This window comes from Nannospalax galili, unplaced genomic scaffold (genome assembly GCF_000622305.1).
Source record: "Nannospalax galili isolate Female #2095 unplaced genomic scaffold, S.galili_v1.0 scaffold503, whole genome shotgun sequence".
Lineage (NCBI taxonomy): Eukaryota > Metazoa > Chordata > Mammalia > Rodentia > Spalacidae > Nannospalax > Nannospalax galili.
The window spans coordinates 167,174-175,894 of record NW_008349770.1 but is presented as its reverse complement, the minus strand read 5'-3'; positions in this window follow the sequence as shown (position 1 = coordinate 175,894).

Sequence of the window (8,721 nt, the reverse complement as noted above, 5' to 3'; positions counted from 1 at the left end):
AGAATGTGAACATTTTACTTATTATGTTCTGTACTTGATTCCCTTTATTTGTCATGTTAGTTTTTATATCTCTGAGACTTATCCTAAAGATAAGTCTACTTATCCTAAAGATTTATTCTGTTTCCTCTGTTTTCTCAGGATACAAGTGCTTCCATTGGCCATGGTAATGTTTCAAATTTGGTGATTCATGATAGATTGGAGATTGCCTATTATTTTTTTGTTGAAGCCTGCAAGATGCAGAGGATGGTGAGAGAGAGAGAGAGAGAGAGAGAGAGAGAGAGCACTACGATTGATTAGCAATGTCTGCATGGACTTGGCAGTCCTAGGAAATGCACTTTCTTCTGCCATGATGCAAGTTCCTGCAAGTGTTTGTGGAAACTGAAGTTAACTTATTTTTCTGAATGACAGAGTAAGACTGAAAGCCTTAAGTCTTCAAATTGGATGCAGAGCTTGACAAAACCCTCCCAGACAGAAAAGTAGAGAAGTTATCCAGGCAAATTTTAGCTCTTGCCAGACACCCCCTAGAGGCAACGTTGCAGGCTCACGCCCCTCCTTTCTCCCTTCACCACCATGTGTTTTCTTCCTTTAAATAACCACACCTCTCCCCTGACTTGAAAAGTCACCCTCGAAAATGCTGCTCAATCCTGCTCTTATGTCCAGGGCTGTGATGTGTCAGGGTCCACGACCGTCCTTGAAGGAACATCAGAATTACTGGGACATTCGTGCCAAAGAAGTGAGGGAAACATGGAGCTGGGATTGAAGTCTACTGACAACGGGCACTTCAGAGGAAAACCATGCAAATCACAACACGTCTGGCCACCAGCCTTGCCGTTCAAACTTCACCTCTGAAGTGAAGCCCCCCTACCGTCCTTATTTTTAGGGTATAGGTTGAGTCTGTACCCATACTGGTAAAACCACCCAGGTCCAGGCTCCCCTTCCTCCCAGTGACACGACCCCCAGCAAAGGTCTTCTAAACTGGTGAGATCGCAGCTACTTTCCGAGAAACGCAGAATGAAACAGGATAAAAACTGGAATTCAAAAGGGATGGGGTTACAGCGCAACAGCGGAGGGCCTGCCAGGCACGCACAAGGCCCTGGGCTCTGTTCTCAGCAAAACATACACCCACACCCACCACATACTCCTGGAATTGGATCTCAAGATCGAGGTCTGAAGGCCCTGGAAAAATTGCCAATGACTTTGTCTGCTATATTAAGGAAAAATAAATATTTCATTCGGTGCAAAATATTTCCTTGAATGTGAGTGCCACTTAGAGTCCCAACCATCCCATTCACTTCTAAACTAGTAGACCATAACTGCGTTTGGGACAGTCCCAAACCACTCATCAACTTAACTGTCTGCACCAGGGACTTTTAGCGCAGAAGGACTCACCAACAGGTATGACAGGAACAAACCCCACGTGTAACCCGGCCTAGGTAACTGGTCATGCATTGCTGTCTCATTTTGCATCAAAACATTGGTGGTTGTCGTGCTTAAAATTTAAAGAGCTATAAAGCTGTAATGAAATGCTTCTTCTAATAATGTGGCTATTAAATTTTTTAAAAATTGAAAAATAAAGCCAGAACAAAACAAAACAAAATTTAAAGAGCTAAATGTTGATATTGAAATTGAAAAGATTTTGCTTACAAATTACTGTCTTCTACTTTGGGGGGGAAAAGTTGTAAAATCTGGCAACCACATGAGGGGGCTGAATGTTGGGTACCCTATGAGGGACATGCTGTCCCCCTCACCACCTATCCCAACTGTCTCCTCATACCGACGGGGAAGGTCAGGCGTAAATCACCATCACGGTTTTACCAGTGTCTCTGTCATGACAGATTAGTGAAAAGCAAACTGTTCCTCACAAGGTGGGAACGGACGGGCTCACCCCCTATCCACACACCTCAGCCCTTCAGTCTCTTCAAGCTGCCACCTCTCCATCCACTCGCTAACTTATCGCCTGTTGACTGGTCTTGCTGTACATCTACTGCTTTTACTCTCATGGCAACTCTAAAAGCTTCTTTTCCATCAGAATTGTCTCCAGCTCAAGAGGAACCCTGGCATGAGTTTGATCACAAAAGAAACACAAGACCCCACAGAATGGACTCTCTGGTCCTGGAATTTCACCCCATTCCAGGCACACTTATATCAGACATCCCACTTTGTCCTCCTCATAGCAATATGCAAAAGACCCAATTCACACGAGCGGTGGATATTTTCCCATCTAGATGGAGGGTAGAGGCCCGCCCCGAGACATCCCACTTTGTCCTCCTCATAGCAATATGCAAAAGACCCAATTCACGCGAGCGGTGGATATTTTCCCATCTAGATGGAGGGTAGAGGCCCGCCCCACCCCCACCTGCCACTTTGCACAGATGTATCTGGTTACTTCTAACTGGGATGAGGCTGTGGGGGGAAACAGGGAGGGAGGACATAGAAAATGAAGCCATGGGAAACAGGGCAAGAGGACACTGGAGCCCAGTCACAAGGGGGACGGAATGAGTGCGCTCAGGGAGAGGTGAGGAGCAAACAAGGGGCCGGGGTGTGGGCCCCTGTGGGGACACTCACGGTGCAGCCTCCGTCTCCGGATCCTGTCCCTCCATGGCCTGTTTCTGATCCAGTGGAGTCTTGAAGGTAACACCATGGTCCACACACAGCAGCCTAAGACCTTCTCATGGCCAGGCCACCACAAGGTCACACAGCAGTCCCGGAAGCCAGGTCCAGATGCATAAAAACTACATTTTTTAAGTCTCTCTCTCTCTCTGCGCTCTCTCTCTCTCTCTCTCTCTGGGGTTTCCGTTGACTTCTTTTATCTTATGACCTGCCTTTCCTTCCCTTCCCCTAACTCCGGAGGCCCCAAGGCGGCTGCTGTGCTGAACTGCCCGGGTCCAGCCTCCCTCAGCCTCCTCCTGCACATGTTTAATGCATAAAGACTGTGGTGCGGTAATTTATTCGAGCGGAGCGGATCCCTGGGCTCCTGTGTCTGCTGTGCAACAGGGAAGCCAACAGCGACTGGGGGGGGGCAGGTGTGTCTGCTGGCCAACAGTGGCCAGACATGCGAATCCCTGTCTACAGACAGGAACCACAGGCAGGCCTGGGCTGCTAGGACTCCAGGATTTAGTCACTACTGGGTCCCTAGCACCTAGAATTGTGCTTGGCACTTAGCAGGTGAGCAGTGAATATTTGTTGAACGAATAAATTATGTAAACTCAACTCAGTGATGTTTCTGCACACACGTGAATTCTTTGCACCATTAATCTTGACGAACCATCTTCAGATATGCACATTTGAAGTGTTTCATTCATTTATTCACACTTAAACTGGTTATTATTGCCCTTGGTGAAAGTGCTGAGCATTGAACCCAGGGCCTTGTGCACCTCGGCCGCACTCTACCGCTACGCTATGTCTCCAGCTCTCTTTTCACATGTGTGTGTGTGTGTGTGTGTGGTGTGTGGTGTGTGTGGTATGTGTGTGTGTGTGGTGTGTGTGGGTGTGTGTGTGGTATGTGTGTGGTGTGTGTGGTGTGTGTGTGTGTGTGGTGTGTGGTGTGTGTGTGGTGTGTGTGTGTGTGTGGTATGTGTGTGGTGTGTGTGGTGTGTGTGGTGTGTGTGGTGTGTATGGTGTGTGAGTGTGGTATGTGTGTGGTATGTGTGTGGTATGTGTGGCAGTGTGTGTGGTGTGTGTGTGTGTGTGGTGTGTGTGGTGTATATGGTGTGTGTGTGTGGTGTGTGTGTGTGATGTGTGTGGTATGTGTGTGGTATGTGTGGTATGTGTATGTGTGTGTGTGTGGTGTGTGTGTGGTGTGTGTGTGTGTGTGGTGTGTGTGTGGTGTGTGTGGTGTGTATGGTGTGTAGCACCTGAAGTCCAGAGGTAAATGACCAGTGTGTCCTTCAGTGGCTCTCCACAGTATTTGAACAGTATTGGAACAGCATCCCTCACAGAACCTGGGGCTCACCAATTTCACTAAATTGGCTTCCTATCAAGCCCTAGAAGTCTTCCCATCTCCCTGTGTCTGTACTGGACTTATAGGAACATACTACCACACCTGCCTTTTTAAATGAGTGCTGACATTCATAATTTAGGCCCTTGTGTGTACACATCAAGCACTTTACCCACTGAACCATCTTCCCAGTCCCTCATTTATCTCTTTTTAATAATGGAGTCATGTTTACATGAGAAAAATGTTTTCACTTCTTAACTTGGACTATCCTAATCCCCTCATACTCACGTGCTTAGTAAATGGTGTGTTTCTCTTTGTGTATATGCATGTCCGTCTGTGAGTATCTACATTTGTCCCTGTGTTTATTTCTGTCCTTCCTCTCTCTATTATGAGACAGAGACAGAGACAGGGAAGTGTGGGGTTGGAATAATGTTCTCAACACAAGGGCATTTCTTTAGACAGGTGTGGTGTTTTGTTGGCTTGGTGGAGATGCCTGCCACCCTTCATTAATAAAATCTAACTGTAAACCTCCTTGTACCCCACAGGAGGCCCTTTTAAACATTCCCTCAGGGGCCCTTGGAGGACTTCTGGCAGCAAGTCAATCCGGAGGGGTGTGTGTGGTGTGTGTGTGTGTGCGGTGTGTGTGTGGTGTGTGCGTGTGTGTGTGTGGTGTGTGTGGTGTGTGTGGTATGTGTGTGGTGTGTGTGGTATATGTGTGTGTGTGTGTGGTGTGTGTGTGGTGTGTATGATGTGTGTGTGTGGTGTGTGTGTGTGGGGTGGGTGTGTGGGGTGGGGGGGGGGGGGGGTGTGGGGGGGGTGTGTGGGGGGTGTGTGTGGTGTATATGGTGTGTGCGTGTGGTGTGTGTGGTGTATGTGTGAGGTGTGTGGTGTGTGTGGTGTGTGTGTGGTGTGTGTGGTGTGTGTGGTGTGTATGTGTGATGTGTGTGGTGTGTGTGTGGTGTGTGTGTGTGTGTGGTGTGTGTGTGGTGTGTGTGGTGTGTGTGTGGTGTGTGTGTGGTGTGTGTGTGGTGTGTGTGGTGTGTGTGGGGTCCGAGGTCAGTCTTGGATGGTGTTCTCAGAGCTTCCCATCTTGGTCTTGGTTTTGTTTCATTTTTTTGAGACAGTCTCACTGGGACTTGGGGCTCACTGGTTAGCTCAGGGTGGCTGGCCCACAAGCTCCGGGGACTTTCCTGACTCCACCTCCCTAGTGCTGGGATTGCAAGTGTTCAGCTCTTTACATGGGAGCTGGGCATTAAACTCAGGGATTATGTACAGGGGCATGGGTGAGGGGTCACCTGCAGGAGTCTGTGAGACTCAGCTGCATCACTGAAAAGCCCACCCAGCCTGTATCACATGGGACATCCTGACGTCTCTTTTCCCTGCATTGTTGACTTTATGTCTTCGGGGAGGCACTGTGAGCCTTCCACCTCCCTCCACATAGGAATGTTTACAGGGCCCATCTGGAGAAGGCCTCATGGGAGGGTTGGGAGGGGAGCTATCTTAGATGCTCCAGCAACAATCATGGGCAGTCAGGAAGAAACAGCCCCACAGCAGGCACATCTTAGGCTCCGTACTGTGTTTTCTTCATCTTAAGATGAAAGTAGCTACAGCCCTCGGAGCTGTCAAGCTGAAAGCAAATAAGTTTTTAGGGTGTAGCCAGCTGGTGCCTGGCAGACAGTGGAAATGCCTGAGAGGGAACTCCCAGCAGCCCACTTAGCAGGTGACTGAACAGCCATGGGACTGTATCATCCTAGGGCCTCAGTTTCTCGTCTGTAAAATGGCCATAAGACTGTGAGCTGTTACCTGGGGTCATGCTGGTGACTTCATGAGTTAAAACACATGCCTAGGGCTAGTGCTATGTTCAGCATAGAAGACTTGCCCCCATTGTAGGCAGCCGTTGTTGACTAGCTGGGTGATGTCATGAAAGATTCTCTGGGCTGTTTTCTTGTTTGCAAAGTGAAGGCGTTTGAGGTGTCTGGTGTGGGGGCTGAAGAGATGGTTCAGCAATTAAAAGCATTTGCAACTCAACGAGTTTGGGACCTGTACCCATGTTACAACTGCCTGTAACTCCTGCTCTGGGGATCTGATGCCCTCTGCTGGCCTCTGTGGACATCTGCATGCATGTGACACACATGCTCACGTGCACACACACGTACACACACACACACAGAGAAATAAAAATAGTAAATTTAAAAAGTCTGATGTGCTTTCTTCCTTTTGCCGCCATTAAAAAAGATCACTACAGTTTTGTGGCTTGACTGATTGCCTTACATTCTGGCCATCTGGGGTGGTTTGAACAAACGTATCCCCATAGTCTCCCAGTATTTGGATATCTTGTCCCCAGTTGCTGGCATTATTTTGGGAGGTTTTAGGAGATGTGGCCTTGCTAGAGGACGCTCGTCTCTGGGGCGGGATTTGAGAGTTCTTGAGCCTTGCCAGATTTCCAGTCTCTCTCTGCTTCTTGTGTCTGCTTGAAGATGCGATCTCTCAGCTTTCTGCCCCGGCCATCTCTACCACCATGCCTCCCTGCCAAGATGGACTCTTACCTCGTTGAAACCATAAGTCATGTAACCGATTCCTTCTGTAAGTTCCCTTGGTCATGGTGTTCATCGCAGCAAAAGAAAAGTAACGAATTCAGAGCTCTGTGAGTCTAAAATGATGGTGTCAGAGGTGTCTCTCTGCAGAGAAGGATGTACGTCTAGACTTTTATGCTTCTGGAGGTAGCTAGCGTAGCTTGATTGTATTCCTGGGATGTCTTAGGTAGCCTGAGGGACCACCTTTACCAACTACAGCAACGTGTCTAAACAATTCATCCTGGCCCCGGCCCCTCACCACGCACCTGTGTCTTAAGCCCCATTTTTGGAACCAGAGGGTGTGACAGAGACCAAGGTTAGTGTGGTGTGGTGATGGCTTTTATAATAGGGTCATCCTCTAGACAGATGCCTTTTACTTAATCTTGTAACCAAAAGGTTAATCTTAGCTTATTTATAATGTAGACAAGCTCACAGAGCCTTGGACTCCTCTTGGGATCTGGGCATATGTCCCTCATGACCCTTCCTTGCCCTGCACCCAGAATGATATATGAATGTGTGTGTTTTACAGATCAAGTGCTCCAAACAAGGCTGGTCTCACTGGAAGCAATGAGAGATAATGTCATTTGTATTGCAAATAATACATGGTATTAAGTTGTTTGTGGTTGTGTGGGTGTCCTGGGTCAGTAGGGGTCAGAAGGGACATAATCCTCTGACAAGACAGTTCTTCTTTTCCTTCCTGTTTCATACTAATGCAGTTTCAATAAAATAGCAAGGCCCTTTGTTGAAAGTACTGTTCTGAGTAATCTGAGGGTTCAAACAGGTGCTCAGAGCAGTTCACTTCCCTCTCAGCTAAAATAGATGCTAAGAGTCAAGCTGTCTTTGCTCCGGCAGCACAGAATCCACGGAAGGTCACCAGTGTGGTCCTGACGAGACACCAAACACGACTCCCCAGGATGGCAAATTCCATTCAAGGAAAGGACCCGGGATGCCAGATGCTGATGGGTGAGGTGCCAAGCCTCCCCCACTCCTGACTTCCACGGTTGTTTACAGCTGGACTTTCCTATCTGTGTTACTCCGCTAAGGTCAAGTAGCTCACCTAGGCAAATCTGAGATGAGGGAACTCATAGGAGCCAGGTCGTATCCCTGAGGCTATCATGTTTTGGCTTCTGAAAGCCTGTGCCTTCAATGAATCTGAACTTAAAGTCAGCGATCCTGAGACACACCTTATTTTTTCCGGTAGGTATCAGACTTTCTTTCTTACTAAGCCTCACATCTCCTAAGGCCTCCAGTGTGTAACATCAGCCACTGAGGAGAGGCTGATGACAGAGGAGGGAGAAAACAGGCCAGGGAGGAGGCAAGGACAGTTCCGTCCAAAAAGAGTCAGAAAACATGCCTTTCCTCTTCTCCTGGGAAATTTGTTATTTTTGTTGATGATTGATTTTGAGACAGGGTGTCCTGTACCTCAGGCTGTCCTCAAATTCCCTATGCTACTGAGACTGGCCTAGAACTCCTGATCCTCCTGTCTCCACCTCCCAAGTATTGGGATTACAGGTGTGAGCCACCATACCCAGCTTCTCTTGGGAATTTAAATCTGAACCTCACCAGTTTTTTTCAGCATAATCATTTGAGTGCTGGGAGGTGGGGCATGGAGCTCAGGGTGCTTGGACCTTCTTCGGTTGTGATTGTTTCTGGTCAGATCCAAGGCATGGCTGGGCCAGGACTTGAATCACACGGCCAGTTTTGTGACCTGCTCGGCTTTATCCTTTGTTTAACACCCTCATAAGCGCCAGGAATAAACTGCCTTGTGGAGCATTCTCTCCCCAGGCGTCAAGTGTAGATTGTCAGTTTTCACTCCCATGGGGCTCACGATGCCATTCCAATTCCTTAAGTCACGAAATTTCATGGTAGAAATTTCAGAGAGACTGGTGGGAGTGACATGTTCAGAACAATATGGGTGGAAAAAGCCATAATGATATGATTCTCTTTTTTCCCTCCAACTCATTTTCAATAGGCAAAGCTGCACTCTGGACTCAGGAGGAAGAAACCAGCATGTCGGCTTCTGCTTGAACACTACCCTGCAGAGAGAGCGAGACCTTCAATTACTCTGTGGAAAAGGATACTGCTGGGCCAAGGCAGGCTGCAGGACATTTAAAGAAAGTCACCGTGGAAAACGTGGTATTATTGCAAAATAAAAGCTTATCAAACACCAGGAGGGAAACTGCAGCATGCCACCTGATTTATTTCTCTCCC